This window comes from Schistocerca nitens, chromosome 11, assembly GCF_023898315.1.
Source record: "Schistocerca nitens isolate TAMUIC-IGC-003100 chromosome 11, iqSchNite1.1, whole genome shotgun sequence".
NCBI classification, from domain to species: Eukaryota; Metazoa; Arthropoda; class Insecta; order Orthoptera; family Acrididae; genus Schistocerca; species Schistocerca nitens.
This window is the reverse complement of record NC_064624.1, coordinates 116601931-116622592: the sequence shown is the minus strand read 5'-3', so window position 1 is coordinate 116622592 and position 20662 is coordinate 116601931.

The following is a 20662-nucleotide window of genomic DNA, read 5'->3' as shown; positions in this document are numbered from 1 at the left end:
CACACACATTTGAACATTTGTACAAGATTAGAATAATAGAGAATTGTTAAGGTGGTTCGATGAACCCTCTGCCAGGCACTTAAATGTGACTGGCACAGTAGCCGTGTAGATGCAGATGTAGTAGTGAGGAGTAGGGAAGTGGCGCACATACTCAGCTGCGCCTAGCCAGCGACGATGCATGACATCTCAGTAAACAAACCATTTCATCTACTCAGACGAAAACGAGATTTTTCCAGTTTTTTCGAATTTCCCTGATTTCCCTGGCACCTTCGAAATTCCCTGATATTCCCTGACTTCCAGAACTTGTGGCAACCCTGCAAACACAGTCAAACGTTTGTTATCGCTCAGTGTAATGAAGCATAGGGAGAAACGATGACCACAATAAAATAAGGGAAATCAGAGGTCATACGGGAAGATATAGGTGTTCGATCTTTCTGCGTACTGTACAAGATTAGAATAATAGAGAATTGTTAAGGTGGTTCGATGAACCCTCTGCCAGGCACTTAAATGTGACTGGCACAGTAGCCGTGTAGATGCAGATGTAGTAGTGAGGAGTAGGGAAGTGGCGCACATACTCAGCTGCGCCTAGCCAGCGACGATGCATGACATCTCAGTAAACAAGCCATTTCATCTACTCAGACAAAAAGGAGATTTTTCCAGTTTTTTCGAATTTCCCTGATTTCCCTGGCACCTTTGAAATTCCCTGATTTCCCTGAGTTCCAGACCTTGTGGCAACCCTGCAAACACAGTCAAACGTTTGTTATCGCTCATTGTAATGAAGCATAGGGAAAAACGATCACCACAATAAAATAAGGGAAATCAGAGGTCATACGGGAAGATATAGGTGTTCGATCTTTCTGCGTACTGTACAAGATTAGAATAATAGAGAATTGTTAAGGTGGTTCGATGAACCCTCTGCCAAGCACTTAAATGTGACTGGCACAGTAGCCGTGTAGATGCAGATGTAGTAGTGAGGAGTAGGGAAGTGGCGCACATACTCAGCTGCGCCTAGCCAGCGACGATGCATGACATCTCAGTAAACAAACCATTTCATCTACGCAGACAAAACGAGAATTTTCCAGGTTTTTTTCGAATTTCCCTGATTTTCCTGGCACTTTTGAAACTCCCTGATATCCCCTGACTTCCAGACCTTGTGGCAACCCTGCAAACACAGCGAATCTTTTGTTATCACCCAGTGTAATGAAGCATTCTGTGGCGCGCAGGTTCGCATCTCCAGAGCGCTGCAGCGCCGGCTGGCCGTGGAGCGGGAACGCTGCCTGGGCGCCGGCGACGTGCTGGCCACACCCACGCCGGGCACCGCGTCCAGTGTTGCCTTCTCGACGGTCGACGGGCTCGAGATCGTGCACCCTGCGGCGGCCGCCGCCGAGGCCCTGCCCAGGGGCCGCGGCAGGTACTTCGCTGACGTCGGTGCCTGCTGAGGGGGCGGTGCAGCCCCCACCTTCGACGCTCGTGAGGTCGCCAATACAACCTGCCACACGAGCGAATTCTGTCGGCATCTGCTGAGATTTTCATCACCACACCCACATTCGATGGACCCTGTCGCTGGCTGCAGAGGTTGCCGACCCAAACTGTAGTTGGCGCTTGCTGAGATGCCCATGACAGCCCCAAACATTGACGACTGCCGATGTTCCAAACACAGTCCACAACTTCACAAATCCTGCTGAGACATACAGCACCAAATCGGCACCTGATGGGACTTGCCGCTGCCAGATGAGGTTCCCAGCACAGCCTCCAACCTTGACTAACATTGGTACCTGCTGAGGCCCACAACACAATATCCAACCTCAGCGACTTCCGTTGGCACCTGCTGAGGTCTCCAGGACAACCAGCAGCTTCGACAGCTCATGTCGACACTTGTTGAGATCTTCAATGCCACCGCCAATTATGATGGCGTACATTGTCATTTCAGCCTCTTACACAATTTTCGGTTTGGAGAGATATAAGCTATTCAGAAGCAGCAATACCGACATGTTTCAGTTGTATGAGGGTCATTTCGGAATTATTACCTCCCAGTTATTTTCCTGGAAACTATACCAGATACAGAAATCGCAATAACACACGTAGAACAAGGTTTCATCTACATACTAGTCGGCTGCTGTGGCCGAGCTGTCCTAGGCGATTCAGCCTAGAACGGCGCTGCTGCTATGGTCGCAGGTTCGAATCCTGCCTCAGGCAGGGATGTGTGTGATGTCCTTAGGTTAAGTCAGGTTTCAAAAATGGTTCAAGTGGCTCTGAGCACTATGGGACTTAACTTCTGAGGTCATCAGTCCCCTAGAACTTAGAACTACTCAAACCTAACCTAAGGACATCACACACATCCATGTCCAAGGCAGGATTCGAACCTGCGACCGTAGCGGTCGCGCGGTTCCAAACTGTAGCGTCTAGAACCGCTCTGCCACTCCGGCCGGCTAAGTCAGGTTCAAGTAGTTCTAAGTCTAGGGGACTCATGACCTCAGGTGGTAAGTCCCATAGTGCTCAGAGCCATTTGAACCGTCATCTACGTACTGTCATGTGACTCTTCAAGCTTTCCCGACAGATATGTTGTAAATAGTCTTCACGGACTTGCCGCCAGATCACGTTGTGCAAATTCCACAATATTTCCTCGGAGCAGCTGTCCAACATCGTCAGGTGGTTCACCTAGGCTGGTGGCTAGGTGCGACTGACGGTATCTGCACGTCGACGCTCCGTTTCTAGAACACGCGCGCGAAGAATGTGCAGGCGCATGCGCAAATGATTTGCAGATAGATGGCGCCATATTCTCTCCCTGCCGAAAATCGCAGAGCCAGACATAACTCACCAAAGAATTTACCAGACCAATGTTATGACGGGTCCATCATCCAAAATTCTTGATTTTCGCGTCGTGATTTACTGGCCGCAGGGTTCCAGGCTGTGCTCAGCTGAAATCCCACATCCCTGCTGATGAGATTATCGGATATGTATTGCTTCCTTAATGTTGCAATTCCTAAAAGGTGATGCCGGGGGTAAAACTTCCATCTTTTCATAAATCATACGGCGTCCTGTATTCAGGCAGTGTTCCCCAATTGCCCACTTCTCCGGTTGGCGAATGCGTGTGTGACGCCGATGTTCATCGCAGCGTCATTGTACTGTGCGGCATGTCTGACCTATATACGCTGCCCCACACTGACAAGGAATCTGGTACACACCACGTTTCCTCAGTCCAAGGTCATCCTTAACCGAACCCAACAGGTTTCACAGTTTTGCAGACGGCTGAAAAAGACACTTAATGCCATTTCTTCCGAGGACTCTTCCAATTCTTGACGACATGGCACCAAAATACGGCAGAAAGGCCAAACTGGTGGGTGTCTTCGTATCTTCATTCTGCTCCATACATTGAACTCGCCTGGACCTGAATGCATTACGTATCTGTCTCTCAGAATAAACGTTTTGTCAGAACACTGTCTTCAAGTGTTGTATTTCACTCGACAGGTTTTCAGGATCAGGTACCACATGTGCTCTATGAACGAACGTACGTAATGCATTACCGCACTGCCGGCCGGTGTGGCCGTGCGGTTAAAGGCGCTTCAGTCTGGAACTGCGTGACCGCTACGGTCGCAGGTTCGAATCCTGCCTCGGGCATGGATGTGTGTGATGTCCTTAGGTTAGTTAGGTTTAAGTAGTTCTAAGTTCTAGGGGACTGATGACCATAGATGTTAAGTCCCGTAGTGCTCAGAGCCATTTGAACCATTTTTGAACTATGTGGCCACACGACAAGTGTATCATCCACACACCGCAGAAAACATCGATCTGGGACTGCGTCATTAAGGAAGCAATACATATCCGTACTGCCTCGAACCCTGCATTGGCTGCCATTAAATCACGACCAGAAAATAAAGATTTTTCGATAGCAGGCCCGTCATAACATTGGTCTAGTAAGGTCTTCGGTGAGTTACGTCTGGCCGCATTGTTAGTAAACGCAGCATACAGCGCACGCGAAAGAGAGCCGCTTGCGATTTTCGGCAGGGTCGTTTGAATATGGCACCATCTATCTGCAAATCATTTGCGCATGCGCGATTTCCGCGCCGCGCGCATGTTCTAGAAATGGGGCGTCGACGTGCGGGTACCCCAGTCGTACCCAGCCACCCGCGAGGTTGAACCACATGAAGATGTCGGACAGCTGCTCCGAGGAAATATTGTGGAATTTGCCCAACGTGATCCGGCGGCAAACCCGTGTAGACTATTTACTACGTACTGTCATATTTCCAGATAGTCACCACATTTGCTAAGTACTATCGCCAGTTAGTAACACGATCCTACATGCTGTATACACAAAAATCTTAACTAGTTGAGGCTAGCCTCTGTCTTACAGCTTTGACGGCAGCAGCTTAGTCTGGAAAATGTTGGCCACGCTTTCCATCTTTTATGGGCCTGAAGAGATGGAAGTTGGAGGTGCTGAGTCATCACTGTACAGAGGAAGTGGTAGATTTGGCATTGAGTTCCATGGTCACAAAACTGTTGTGGGCCCTGGCGTTATGGTGTTGCAAGATGAACGTCGTCGTCTTCTTTGAACTAACTTTCGGTAAAGCTTTTTTGGGAGTATTTAGTAGTCTGATGTGAAATGGTATTCGAAGGAATGAAACAAAACTCGTGACTCTGTTGATTTTTGACTATAGAAAATGTGTCGATAAAATTTTGTTTCATAGTATCCTAACTCATTTGAGTCAAAGCCTCGTTATGTGATCAAAATCTACAGTTCAAAAGTACAAGTCAGTCTTTCATAGCGTGGGAAACTTGATACTTGTAGAAACGGTATTTCCAGTAACTGCAGAACAAGAGAAGGAAAACGTAAACAATTTCTCTTGAGTTGTCAAGATGCAGCTAAAATGACTATTGTAAAGCCACCAATTATCATTATTATTATTATTATTATTATTATTGCAAAAGAAAGTACACTTCTGAATTGATTCACAAGCCTTTACAGCAAATAGAAGTATGTAATACTTGACTTTGGGCAAATGAAGAGTTTAACAGCGATCACGTTATGATCCATTAATACTTTACTAATTATTCCTCATCATTATGTACAACACTGGATTACTGGTTTCAATACAAGACAAGACGCGCAGGGAAGTGTTATATCCCCTTCTAGTTTCTAATTTATATGAATGATTTACGAGACCGCCCGCATCTCGTGGTCGTGCGGTAGCGTTCTCGCTTCCCACGCCCGGGTTCCCGGGTTCGATTCCCGGCGGGGTCAGGGATTTTCTCTGCCTCGTGATGGCTGGGTGTTGTGTGATGTCCTTAGGTTAGTTAGGTTTAAGTAGTTCTAAGTTCTAGGGGACTGATGACCATAGATGTTAAGTCCCATAGTGCTCAGAGGCATTTGAACCATTTTTTTTTATTTACGAGACAATCTGAGCAGCTGCCTTACATTGTTTGCGGATGATACCATCATTTATCGTTTAGTAAAGTCATCAGAAGATCAGGACTAATTGTGAAATGATTTAGACATCTGTTTGATGCGAAAAGTTGAATGAAAAGTGTGAGGTTATCCACATGACCACTAAAAGGAATTCGTTAAATTTCGGTTACACGATAAATCAGATACATTATGGTGAGACAGGAGAGAGAGTGTCACTGATACGGTAAGCGATCTGGATTGACAATAATTAAAACAAAGGCGTTTCTCGTTGAGGTAGGATCTTTATATGAAATTTCGATCTCCAACGTTCTCCTCCAGATGCAAAAGTATTTTGCTGTCTCCCACCTACATAGGGAGAAACGATAATTGTAATAAAATAAGAGTAACCAGAGCTCACACGGAAAAATTTAAGGGTTCGTTTTTCCCGTGCACTATTGGAGAGTAGAAAGGTAGAGAAGTAGCTTAAAGGTGGTTCAATAAATGGTCTGCCAAGCCCTTTGGGTGTTAACAGAGTAGTAATTTAAATGTACATGTAGACAGGTGTAGGTGATAATGTTTTATTGAAACCAGGATTCCGTTATTGTATTTAATGATCAAGATCGACCATAAAGAATGATTGTACAGAAATTTCTGAAGAGCTGGAAAAAGTGTATTATTTAATGTAATATTTGCACTGCTTCTCCAAGAAGTGACAGTCAGATCAATGAATAGGATCGTAAATATCTGTACATATATACCATCCATTTCGTTTCTACAGTATATCGTGACAATTATTTGATAGTAAATACAATAGTGAACCTACGTTTTCTTCTGTATCTGCAGTCCAAGGTGAAACATCGCATCTGTCATGAACAATAGACAGTTTATACATGTATACTTGTGGTAAGACTGCTGTGTTGATATTGTTATCAGTTACCTGTCTTGTTACTAAAAAAATAAGTTGTATCTTTGAAACCACTAAACAAATTATTCAACTTGCACTTAATATCGTAACTGGTGAATAGTAACCAGGTCAATTGTTTGTGATGTCTGTGGTCAGCACTTGTACATAACATACTAGTGATAAGAACAAAGAACTTACTATGTCTTATCGTACATAAATATATGAAAAGAACAAGTAATGGACTAATCTAGTCAGCCAAGAATCAATATTCGAAATAAAAGGTGAATTTATTTTTCACCACTGTGACAACACTGGTAAAATACCTTAGCAGTAAGATGGCCGAGTTGATAGCCTGTCAAGAACTGTACACAGATCAAGCATGGAAACAGGAGTAAAGGGCACTGAACTGTCAAAAAAGAATTAAATAGAAACAGTGAATGATCCAAGCTCAAGATTTGCAACATCGAGCGAATCTGAATAGGCAGGGCGTCATTGTTGTGTAGTCAGGATGTTGGACTACAAATGGGGAGGTCTGTGTTCAAATCTCCCTCATGCCCCCATAGGTGTGTGTGTGTGTGTTTTACATATATTTCAGAAAATTATGAACAGTCCATCTGGTCATTGACGTGTCTGTTTGCTGTATTCAGATACGTGTCTGTGTCATGGGGTAATGTCTGATTGCAACAGGGAGGTGTAAGGAAGCAACCTCCAGATGTATGTACCTCCTATTCACTGTACACACGTACCACATGTTATGACACTTGTGTTCCATTAAGTTTTGACTCTTGAATCCCTTTGTTGTAATATAATTCACACCTGTTTTTTTTTCACTTCTGTGAGAGGTCTATGCAGCCTCTCTCCTCTTCTCACTATTCATCACACTTCCTTGTAATGGTAATATATTCTTACCACATGACTCATATTCTGTAACCATTGTATAGTATGGCAATTGTCAAGACTACAGAACGCCCAACAGACATGTAATTGAGTGGATCGAAGGTTCATAAGTTTGTGAAAAAATGGGGTCTGAGGGGGATTTCAACATGAATCACCCCCAAATTCACCTGATGTTGCACATATATGGCGTGGTCGGTTCACTGTTTCTATTTTGCTTCTTTGTCCACAGTTCAGTATGCCTTCTTCCTATTTTCATGGTTGATGTGTGTTCAGTTTTTGACAGGCTATCCACTGGGACATCTTACCACTACATCTAAATGGTGTGCAATGGGGAGTTTCCCTTGCGAGAATAAGAAAAACCAAAAGTACCTGTTACTAATCTTCACTCTTGTCCCCCTTTTGTAAGAAATGTAAATACCAGATAACTGAATGCTGAAAATCATTGACAGTTCATGACAATGAAAACTCGCTGTAATGCTGTATTTGAGATTACATCTTTTAGAGAGAGAGAGCCCTTTTGTTTCAGTATAATGGCTTTCTACTTGAATTTTAAAGACCATTAAGGCATGAAGAAAGTTCACAAAAATCCCCAACAAACATGTTCCTAAACTCAATAAAATGAAATGCAGACATTCAAATGTTCCTAAGAAAACAAAACAAAAATTATTAAAGTTCCTACGATTATGCTTCCCCAAAATAAGGAAAACAGTAAAATAAAGAAGCTCCACGAAAATTAAGAGTTCCTCATACAATAAATTTGTTTCGTTTTGTATCCCAAATATTACCACTACATCACTAAATACATATGGCATAAATGCAGAAATAGGCTTGACGTTTTTAGTTTATAGAATAATTTATAGCACTAAGGGTTTAATGAACAAATAAACACAGTTCCTCTGCTTCACACATATAGGCACTAAGTAGTTTAGTCAATGTAATAATATAAGTGTGATGATCTTGTGTGATGATAACAGTTCCTTTTGTTGCCTACGTGACAACAGATCAATAAAGTACAGTCAGTCTTACATTTATCACTATTTCCTTGGTATCCAGGTATATTCTGCATGTGCATCCTATCAGATTTTTGTAGTTTGTAATATATCACAAAACTGTAACTAAAAGAAAGGAAATGAAACTGTTACAAAAAAGAAATAATTCTCAGAACGTTGCATTTTGAAACTTCAAATTATATTTTAGATTTGTCAATGTACAACCAGAAAACTGTTTCGATTGTTTATTAAATATTCGGAAGAAATATTTACTTATGATGTAAAAAAAAATGATGTATGTAATACACCGAGTGGAAAATATATATTTGACTATGAATACTGTACCTTATTTTGAGATTTTTGTACCTTCAATACTATTTCATGGTTAACCACTATCAGACAATTTAATTTTTTTCTGAAATGCATGAGAAATCTGGAGTGGATGGGTATTTCAAAGGAAATTGTTAAACTGCACTATTTTTTTTCTACATGACAGAAATTGCTGTTAAAACCTATATGGAGGGAGGGTCATGGGTATCAATGCAAATGGACTTGCCATGTTTGTAACATCTTTGGTGATGATACCATAATAACATCCTGTGTGATAACATCCTTGTAAAGAAGCATATTATTTAGTGCATCTCTGAAACATTCAACACACTGAAGATACTCTATTGCAAATGTAATCGATAGAAAATGCTTTATAAGGGCTTTCATAAAGAATACTGTCAGTGTCAATTCTTCATTGTCATGCTGATGTTATATCATTTCCGCAACATGTTCCGAGGAATGAGCTCAAGGTCAGACATGGAAACATGGAACATTTAAATTAAATAGACATTGATTCTACTGTAGCATGTTTTAGTCTCAGTATGTGCTGTTGACTGCCTGTGGAGAAAGGTAGTGTCTGCATTGTTTGTTGACCTGCTGTCTATAAAAGCGAAAATAATCACTCTCTCTGCCATCATAGATAGGTACCCTTTTCCTTCCAACCCTGCGAGTATCAGGATTTTGTTGTGCACCGTCTGCAATCTCATGACCTATCCTAACAAAACGATTTTTATTGTATAAATCATCATTTTGCAGTAGTACCAAGATGATGGTCATACAAGATGTAAGTTAATGTTTTCCTATTGTGATATTTGCCTCATGATGATATCACACTTCAAAATATGTTCCAGAAATAAAATAATTTAACGAAAGTGACAAAGAATGGTCCACTAATAAGCCAAGAAATGAGGATGTCCTCCACAGAATCAACAAAAAGGGAATGTGTGGAAGGCACTGACCAGAAAAGGAGTAAGATGATGGTAAATATGTTCAGTCATGAAAGAATAGCTTAAATAGCAGTTGAGAGAGGCTTAGAGTGCAAAAACTGTAAAGGAAGACTGAGATTGAAATATATCCAACAAATATTTCTTAACTTTGGGCTTGTGCTACTCTGAGATGTAGAGGTTAACACAGGATAAGAAATTATGGCAGGCAGTATCAGCCCGTTCAGAAGATTCATGAACCAGAAAAATGTCAGTCTATAAAACTTGGTTAGGAAATCTCCTCAGGCTTCCACTCAGATAGCTGTGTTGAAATTCTGTGACGTCTCGATGAGTGTTACTTTCATCACATTCTGACAAAGATAATAACAAGGGTGACACTCAATGAGAGTGATATGATGAAGTTATGATGAGAGTGACAGTCATCGAAACGTCACGGAATTTCAACACAGCCATCTTTAAGGAAGCCTGAGAAAATTTCTTCAGCTGTATACACTGGGAAAGTTTACAGTCACATCTATGAAACTTCGTAAATTTTAACAAATAGTCATGGACGAATAGAAGGTAGTATTATTATAATTTGTGAAAAAAGCTTTCATTGTATGATTTTTAGAAAAACACTTGATCTGGCAGTACATAGGTTTCGTGTTTGGAACGATCAGCATTTGTAACTAATCAGTGAAGATAATGTAGTTCTTTTGAAAATTACGATTTTTTTTTGGGTTTGTTATTTTTTCACATAATAAATACAGACTGAAAAATTTTGTAAATTTCAAGTAGAGAGAGGGATGTTTTGTTAGACAACATCATTGCCGGTGAGCATAATTCAAACGCATTTTTATGGAAAGTTTCAAATGGATATGATGTTCTTTTTTCATCTGGCAGCCACCCGGAAGGTTAGTGTGTTATATGATATAGAATTCAAGGGAAACTGGTTTTGTGTTGTCGTTGAATATCTGCATCTGAATGGTTCCTCAGTACAGCAGACGAAAAATGAATTGGATCAAGTTTATGCAGACTCTGCACTGATATTTAAGAACATCGATTAAAGGCTTAACGAGTTTAAATGTGGCCACAGAAGAAGATAAGGTGAAACGTTCTCTAACTGGCCATTTTAAGTCATTATGGAAAAAAGTCTTAAAAGAGTTCGCACTATGTTGCGACTATGACTTTTGTCCAAAGTGGAATGGGCTTCAGCTATGCTTGGAACTAGGAAAGAAAACATACATTTGCGAATGCGGGTGAAATATGGATCAATCATAACGCTCCGAGGTCCAAGCGATAATCAAGGTCATAGTCACGGTCTTCTGAGAGTTCTCCAAAGACAGTTTGATCACGGGCTCCCGGGTTCGATTCCTGGTGGGGCTGGGGATTTTCTCTGCCTGGGGACTGAGTGTTTGTGTTGTACCCATAATTTCATCATCATTATCATGAATGACAGTGGCTAGATTGGACCGTGTAAAAAATTGGACTGAGTGAAAATTTGGAATTTGTATGGGCTCTGATGACCGCGCCGTTGAGCTCCCCAAAAAGGGTGATGACCACTGCTTTTTTGGGATTCACAAGATATATTCCAGGTAGATTACTTGGGCAATGGTAGAACCTTGATGTGCCTCCATTGGGCACAATTACTGCTTGGTTTGAAAGCAGTGCTCACGGAAAGACTACTGTAATTGACAAATAAGAATAAATGCTCCAAGGAGTTTTTGCCGCATCAGATTTGTATTCAGTTTCAAGCTTTCGGCGACTTTTTCCGTCGTCATCGTCTGGAGATCTCTGTAAGGTGGATGGTACTTCACGTAGTTGCAGAATTATGTCATGTAGCCGTCGCGAAGTCATGGAACTTCCATATGCTACCAGAGGTTATGACTGAAGAGCATCGGTAGCGATGCCGATTTCGTTAGGTGGTGGAGGACTCGGCTGATCTGCGTTGCTTTGTAGCATCCTCCCCAGTGTCTGTTTCCTTGCACTACTAACGGTGCAGCCGATGTTTCGGTTAAAGCAGTTGTTACACTTTCCGATCTCAGTGGCTTCGTTGGTAACACAACCTCAGCAGGTGGATGCGTGGGACGGTATTTCCGTTTCATCAAACTTAATCGTATGTTTCTTTCATGGCGCTGTCTTTGGCAGCGACAGATTTGTCTAAATCGCAATTTCTAATGCAGCAACGGTACTGTGTGCAGCGTTCTGAAATCGTTAAAACTGACTGACCAGTGTAACTGCTTCCACACTCATAAGGTATTTTATAAATTCCAGGAACACCGAGAGCAAGACTTTATTTTATTGGGTGCAGCATCTCCCTAATTTTCTTGAGTGGTCGGAACATTTACTGAATACCGTGTCTCTCTAGAACTATGCCCATTTTACAAAGGGCGCTCAAGACGTTTTGGACAGTCGTCGCCAATTTTTTTTATTTTTTACAGGAGGAGAATGAAATTTTTTGTGAACATACTTGGAACATTTAGCTATACATTGAGCCTACTTGATGTAGCTTGTGACGCATCTGGCCCAACGTTCTTTCTATTGATGTAAATGCACTTTGTTAAAATTCTGGGCATTTACTTTTACACTGTTGCTTGACACAGGAAATAAGGTCTTTCTCACTATCAAATGTTTTACCTCGCAGGTGGGCCTTCAGACGACCAAAGAGGTTAAAATCAGACAGAGCCAAGTCCGGATTGTAGGGAGGATGGGGAACAATTTTCCAACCCATTTTCCTGATTTTCTCCTGCTTCGTAAGGGCTGTACAGGGTTTGGCATTCTCATGGTGTAGTCTGATGAGCTGACCCTGAAGCTGTGGTCTGTGGATCTTGATGGGACGCCGCAGCTTGTCCAGTGACAAGCAGTAACGGTCCCAGTTAATTGTGGAGCCAGGTTCCAAAAAATCAATGAAAATGACACCACACTGATCCCAGAATACGAGGCCATTGGGATCCAGCACGGTGTTCGACATGACAGACATCTTATCCACACGGCTGTAACGGATCGTGCAGCCACGTCTCGATCCCTGAGCCAACAGATGGGGATGTTTGCAAGACAACAACCATCTGCACGAACAGTTCGACGACGTTTGCAGCACCATGGACTATCAGCTCGGAGACCACGGCTGCGGTTACTCCTGACGCTGCATCACAGACAGGAGCGCCTGCGATGGTGTACTCGACGACGAACCTGGGTGCACAAATGGCAAAACGTCAGTTTTTCGTATGAATCCAGTTTCTGTTTACAGCATCACAATGGTCGCATCCGTGTGTGGCGACATCGCAGTGAACGCACACTGGAAGCATGTCTTCGTCGTCACACGAGGGAGCAGTAACTGCTGCGCAGAAGCAAACCCATTTCTGACGTTCTGCGCATAACGTCACTGAGGAACAGCTCTTGGCGCGCGCGAAGTGTACGTCTGAGCTTTGTGTTGTCGTGGTTCGTCCGCGTTGTGTTTCATGCGTGTTGTCGTTTCCGTTTGGTTATCTTTGTAGACGTTTTTATGATCATCCATCGCCATTCGAGGTAAAGAGCCGGATAAGACTGTTGTTGTTGGGAGCAAACGCATCGTCTGTTGAGCCAGATGAAGAAGGAAGATTCGTGACTGCAATTGTTTTTGGCAGTATCCTGCCTGATATGTCTGAGGAGTTGGCAGTGGTTGAAGGAGAGAAGCAGATAGAAGATTTAGATTTTGGAGTAGGAGAATCCTATGTGCCTCCATTGTCACTGGCTTCTGATTGCAGCACTGAAGGATTTAAATATCTTGCTGGATATGTAGCTTATCGATGCAGACAGTATGACAGATCACTGGCCACACCCACTGGAGAGTTACTGACACTGCCTGAGGAGACATCGAGAGGATGGCTGGGCATGGTTTCTCGTGGGGGTTTGCTTGTGCCTTCAGAAACGTGGCTCGAAACAATTAGCAAATTTGAATTAATTTTTGCCCAGATCCATGGACACGACAGTTTGTCCAGGGAAACTGGTGTCATCAAGAACCTGTGCGCATTACTTACCGAGCGATTCTCCACTATTCACCCAGAAATCATTAAGATTTACGCTAGGACGACAACATTTATCCGACTGCGTTGGCTGTCTGCAAAGGACAAGTCGAAGAAAGCGGTTGCCGCTCAGCAACGGAAAACAAGGAAGTGGTATTTGTCATCGCTTTAGAATCTAAATAAACAATATTTGTGAAAGTTAAATAATATATAAACTTAGTGATAGAAGTGAAGGTCCTCTGACTGTGTTTGTTTCACAACTAGCAAGACTCTACACTGACAGTGCCAAGGATTGGCTTATTGTTTCCCACACTACATACCAACTTTGCTGAACGGCGGACTCGGTAAGTTAATTTACCACTATTTCCTGTAAATCGTATTTTGCAGCACTTTTTTGATTCAATGCCCTTTTATATAAGTGAATTTTAACAACTAGGGCAAACATTATACATCCACCTTGATAAAAATATAAGCCAAAGGTTTGAAGTGTGAGAAAATTAAGAATGTGTGTGTGTGTGTGTGTGTGTGTGTGTGTGTGTGTCAGTTCAGGTAGGTAATTCAAATGCTTCCTACAAATAAGGCAACTGCATAATTTCTTGAGTGAAAACGACAGTGTTTTTGTAGACATGATGTAAACAGAATATAAATGAGCGTTACATAGAGCTTGTCTATAAGTTAACACTTTTCCCAGAGCCAAAGTTAGAAAATTGAATGCTCATTTCAAACGTTTACTTCGTAGAGTACTGCAAAACAAACTGTACTTTGCACTTATTTTTGTATAGTTTGATCTATAGACGCTTGATTTTATTAAAGTCAGCACTCAGCAGTGTCTGTTTAAAGCTGGACAAGCTACAGAATATAGCAGTAACTTTCTAGAAATAGCAGAATAACAATTAACCTTTTACTATTTCTGTAGAAACAAACATTTCACAAATACATCGCTTAAATGCGCGGGCTGCGTCTTGTAGCGCTGTTCCAGAGGCAGCGGCGGTTCCTTCGTGACGTCACAGCCTCAGCCAATGGCAGGACAGAACGCTTACTGCTCAACCTTATTTTTTTTACGGACCTTGCGTCGTCACCATACTGGAGTATCACCTGCCGTGATGGTATGGGGTGCCATCGCTTACACGTCTCGGTCACCGCATTGACGACACTTTGAACACTGGACGTTACATTTCAGATGTGTTACGACCTGTGGCTCTACCCTTCATTCGATCCCTGCGAAACCCTACATTTCAGCAGGATAATGCACGACCGTGTGTTGCAGGTCCTGTACGGGCCTTTCTGGATACAGAAAATGTTCGACTGCTGCCCTGGCCAGCACATTCTCCAGATCTCTCACCAACTGAAAACGTCTGGTCAATGGTGGCCGAGCAACTGGCTCGTCACAATACGCCAGTCACTACTCTGGATGAACTGTGGTATCGTCTTGAAGCTGCATGGGCAGCTGTACCTGTACACGCCATCCGAGCTCTGTTTGACTCAATGCCCAGGCGTATCAAGGCCGTTATTACGGCCAGAGGTGGTTGTTCTGAGTACTGATTTCTCAGGATCTATGCACCCAAATTGGGTGAAAATGTAATCACATGTCAGTTCTAGTATAATATCTTTGTCCCATGAATACCCCTTTATCATCTGCATTTCTTCTTGGTGTAGCAATTTTAATGGCCAGTAGTGTAGTCTACCAATAAAAGCTTTCAGCTCCTCTAAGTACAGATTGAGAGCTGCTCTTCTCTGAATAGCATGCATGTTGGACTGAGCAACTATGAAACTGAGAAAAGTGTCAGAGAAAAAACAGTAAAAATATCTCAGGTGGGGAACTTAAATTTACTGGAACACTTGGCCCAAAATATTCACTATAAAGACTGTGACTGAATTTTCTTGGTTCACCTCCACATTTTGTGAACTGATATTGCCGCTGTGTTATTGCTGTGCCATCAGTCTCTGAGTCACTATCTGAATGAGCAGCAGAACTTGTCAAGGAATGTGGAGGCTGAGTAATAAGTGCAGGACCTTCTCGATCATCACAGGTACTGTCATTCAAGTGTAATTCCTCTGTCGAACTGCCACCCTCCACAGGATGAACTGCATCAGGGAGGCGCTGACTGGCCCTGGATTCAATATTTGCAGTCTGTATCTGTATCACCCCCATACTCAAAATCATCCGAAGAAACATGAGAACATGAATCTTCAAGAATCTGCAGTATCACTGCTTCGTTGAGTCTTTGTCTAGCCATTTCACTACTAAACAAATTACGCTAATGTACCCAGCACTGACAACAAAAGTAAATTATAACCATAAAAAACATTGAACGCTCATACAGTACATACACTCCTGGAAATGGAAAAAAGAACACATTGACACCGGTGTGTCAGACCCACCATACTTGCTCCGGACACTGCGAGAGGGCTGTACAAGCAATGATCACACGCACGGCACAGCGGACACACCAGGAACCGCGGTGTTGGCCGTCGAATGGCGCTAGCTGCGCAGCATTTGTGCACCGCCGCCGTCAGTGTCACCCAGTTTGCCGTGGCATACGGAGCTCCATCGCAGTCTTTAACACTGGTAGCATGCCGCGACAGCGTGGACGTGAACCGTATGTGCAGTTGACGGACTTTGAGCGAGGGCGTATAGTGGGCATGCGGGAGGCCGGGTGGACGTACCGCCGAATTGCTCAACACGTGGGGCGTGAGGCCTCCACAGTACATCGATGTTGTCGCCAGTGGTCGGCGGAAGGTGCACGTGCCCGTCGACCTGGGACCGGACCGCAGCGACGCACGGATGCACGCCGAGACCGTAGGATCCTACGCAGTGCCGTAGGGGACCGCACCGCCACTTCCCAGCAAATTAGGGACACTGTTGCTCCTGGGGTATCGGCGAGGACCATTCGCAACCGTCTCCATGAAGCTGGGCTACGGTCCCGCACACCGTTAGGCCGTCTTCCGCTCACGCCCCAACATCGTGCAGCCCGCCTCCAGTGGTGTCGCGACAGGCGTGAATGGAGGGACGAATGGAGACGTGTCGTCTTCAGCGATGAGAGTCGCTTTTGCCTTGGTGCCAATGATGGTCGTATGCGTGTTTGGCGCCGTGCAGGTGAGCGCCACAATCAGGACTGCATACGACCGAGGCACACAGGGCCAACACCCGGCATCATGGTGTGGGGAGCGATCTCCTACACTGGCCGTACACCACTGGTGATCGTCGAGGGGACACTGAATAGTGCACGGTACTTCCAAACCGTCATCGAACCCATCGTTCTACCATTCCTAGACCGGCAAGGGAACTTGCTGTTCCGACAGGACAATGCACGTCCGCATGTATCCCGTGCCACCCAACGTGCTCTAGAAGGTGTAAGTCAACTACCCTGGCCAGCAAGATCTCCGGATCTGTCCCCCATTGAGCATGTTTGGGACTGGATGAAGCGTCGTCTCACGTGGTCTGCACGTCCAGCACGAACGCTGGTCCAACTGAGGCGCCAGGTGGAAATGGCATGGCAAGCCGTTCCACAGGACTACATCCAGCATCTCTACGAGCGTCTCCATGGGAGAATAGCAGCCTGCATTGCTGCGAAAGGTGGATATACACTGTACTAGTGCCGAAATTGTGCATGCTCTTTTGCCTGTGTCTATGTGCCTGTGGTTCTGTCAGTGTGATCATGTGATGTATCTGACCCCAGGAATGTGTCAATAAAGTTTCCCCTTCCTGGGACAATGAATTCACGGTGTTCTTATTTCAATTTCCAGGAGTGTAGTAGAAGCAGCTACGATGGATATTTCGTAAATAAGAATTACTTCAAAGCAAATCGCTTTGAAGCCAAGCAGAAGAAAAATGTAGGACGTCCAACTCTGTATTGCAGCACGCCAAAAGTGCATACAACTTGAAAATAATATCTCAGCGGAAAAGTTACTTGCTGAGTGTCACGTTCTGTGATGTTCTTTCAACTTTTCACTTACCAAAAAGCATGTATGAAAATGACGAGCACACCTTGCTGGGTCACACTTTACAAAAACAGTCAGCCCTGAATTTCGATAGAATAGCAGTGCAATTGCAAATCGTTTAATTCAAGACTACTAACTTTCGATTTAAAGACACTATTGACACTTTTCCAGAAGATGAAACTTCAGTGAACGACTACAGTGGGTAAAATTTAAGTAACAACATAAGGTTTTTTTTAAATAATTTTTTCATAATGCGGGGCCACAGTCATAAAATATTCCTGTAAAGTCAGCACCGCCATTAGACTGTTATTTATTTGCAGTGTTACATTTACACTTACACAATCATGATTTCGGCTTCAAAGTGTCATTATCAAGTGTTTTAAGTGTTATTCAATGCCTAAGACGGCATACTGTCGCATTTAAAATACTCTATTAGACACATTGTCTAAGGGTCGATATTTCTGGTAATGCCTACTGCTTTATTTCATCACTCGAGTGATGAACCAAAGCAGTAGGCTTCACCAGAAATATCGACCCTTGGACAATGTGCCTAATAGTGTATTTTAAATGCGACAGTATGCCGTCTTAGGCATTGAATAACACTTAAAACACTTCGGTTGCAGGATAAATCAGTCTAATCTGAAAGCCGTAAATTCAACTAAATACCTACGTTTTACAATTACGAACAACTTAAATTGGAAAGAACACACAGAAAATGTTGTGGGGAACGCTAACCAAAGGCTGCGTTTTATTGGCAGGACACTTAGAAAATGTAACAGACCTACTAAGGAGACTGCCTACACTATGCTTGTCCGTCCTCTTTTAGAATACTGCTGCGCGGTGTGGGATCCTTACCAGATAGGACTGACGGAGTACATCGGAAAAGTCCAAAGAAGGGCAGCACGTTTTGTATTATCGCGAAATATGGGAGAGAGTGTCACAGAAATATTCACTAACATCCCTCATATCTCCAAAACCACTCGAGATATCGAAACGAAATTTTGGCGAATGATAGCACACAAGGAGGAGAGTATTTTGCCAGATTGAACTTTCTTATCTACGGCGATATGGCAGAAGCTATAGTTTTATTTTGTTTTTATTATTTTTCCTACCGAAAACTGTAATTTTTTAAGAGTCTTCGACAGCTAGTGAAAACAGTATTTCGTGGTATGAAAACAAACATGAAATTTCATCTCTTATGTTACTGCATAACGACACAATGAAGTTTTCTGTAATCTATTGACATCTCTGGTCACCAGTTGCTTTCTGAATGGTTCAAATGGCTCTGAGCACTATGGGACTTAACTTCTGAGGTCATCAGTACCCTAGAACTTAGAACTACTTAAACCTAACTAACCTAAGGACATCACACACATCCATGCCTGAGGCCGGATTCGAACCTGCGACCGTAGCGGTCGCGCAGTTCCAGACTGTAGCACCTAGAACCGCTCGGCCACCCCGGCCGGCCACTTTTTTAATGAGACACTCTGTTTCAGGATTCTGTCGCAATAGCTACTACAAGGTGAGTTTGTGCAAATAATACCGTGTTCTGGACGAAAGAAACACAGTAAAACCTGCCAACAAGAAGAATGTAGCTGTTACTCATAAATTATGACACTCCTTCGAATGAGGAAAAGTGAATAATTCACACAAAAATAAATCGTCAGTTCTGTTGCAATTTTAGCGGGCTCCCAGTAACTCGTCGTATGTTTAATAGTGAACGACTGGAATGGAAAGTTACCGAAGAGCTTTCGTCCTGCAATATGAAAATATGCAATATGAAAATAGTGACGAGGTGCCCTTGAGGTGGAGTGACGCCCGTGTGCCTTATGCTGGGAACTCACCCACGGTTTGCCAATGGGTGATTCACGAATAAAAGTTAGTATTATTGACAAAAGTAAATAAGTAATGCAGTGTGAAATACCGTGGTCAGTGTGCTGTCAGCAGTTAAGAATAATGGGCATGACAGGAACCTGGAAGATAGAAAGGTGTGCTCATGAGGGCAAAGACTCCATGTCATTCTAAAACCATTACCATGAATGTAGGCCAACTGTTGTCAGCAATACGTTTCAGAAAATTAAATTTATCAAATCACCACATCTTTGAGGATACTGGAACTTCTGGAACATTACCAACCACCTTTTCCACTTGTGTAGTATTGCTTCTTGATTACATGATTTTACGATACGAGGGGCGTTTGAAAAGTCTGCGCAAAAATAAAAACTACTTACGTGTTTGGGGTAAACCTTTTTTATTTTCCGACATAGTCTCCTTTTAGACTTATACACTTTGTCCAACGCTGTTCTAATTGTTGATCCCTTCCGAATAATAGGAATTGTCCAAGTCTGCAAAATAGCTATTAGTTACTGCAATCACCTCCTCGTTGAATAAAGTCTTTGTCCCACCAGCCATTTCTTCAAATTGGGGAACAAATGGTAGTCCGAGGGAACCAAGTCTGGAGAATAGGGGGGGGGGGGGGATGTGAAACGAGTTGGAATCCTATTTCCATTAATTTTGCGACCACAACTTCTGATTCGTGTGCTGGTGCATTGTCGTGATGGAAAAGGACTTTTTTGCGGTCCAATCGCTGGCGTTTTTCTTGCAGCTCGGTTTAAAATGGTCGAATAACGATGAATAATATGCTCCTGTAATAGTTTTATCCTTTTCCAGATAGTCAATGAGGTTTATACCTTGCGAATCCCAAAAGACAGTCGCCATAACCTTTCCAGCCAAAGGAATGGTCTTCGCCTTTTTAGATGCAGATTCTCCCATGGTAACCCATTGTTTAGATTGTTGTTTCGTCTCTGGAGTCTAGTAATGTATCCATGTTTCATCCACTGTGACGAAACGACGCTTAAAGTCCTGCGGATTCTTCCTGAACAGCTGCAAACCATCCTTGCAGCAGTTCACAAGATTCCCTATTTTGGTCAAGCGTGAGCAATCGCGGAACCCTTCTTGCGAATAGCTTTCTCATGTTCAAATGTTTATGCAAAATATTATGTACCCATTCATTCGAGATGCCCACAGCACTAGCAATCTCACGCACCTTAACTCTTCTGTCGCCCATCACCATGTCAAGGATTTTATCAATGATTTCTGGAGTCATAACCTCCACAGGGCGTCCAGAATGTTCATCATCACTTTTGACCGTATGGCCGCTCCTAAAATTTTGAAACCACGTATAAACAAACTGTTATAATCAAAGGTGCAGAGTCACCGTAATGTTTATCAAGCTTCTCTTTGGTCTCCTGAGGCGTTTTGCCTTTCATAAAGTGATGTTTAATCACCACTGGAAA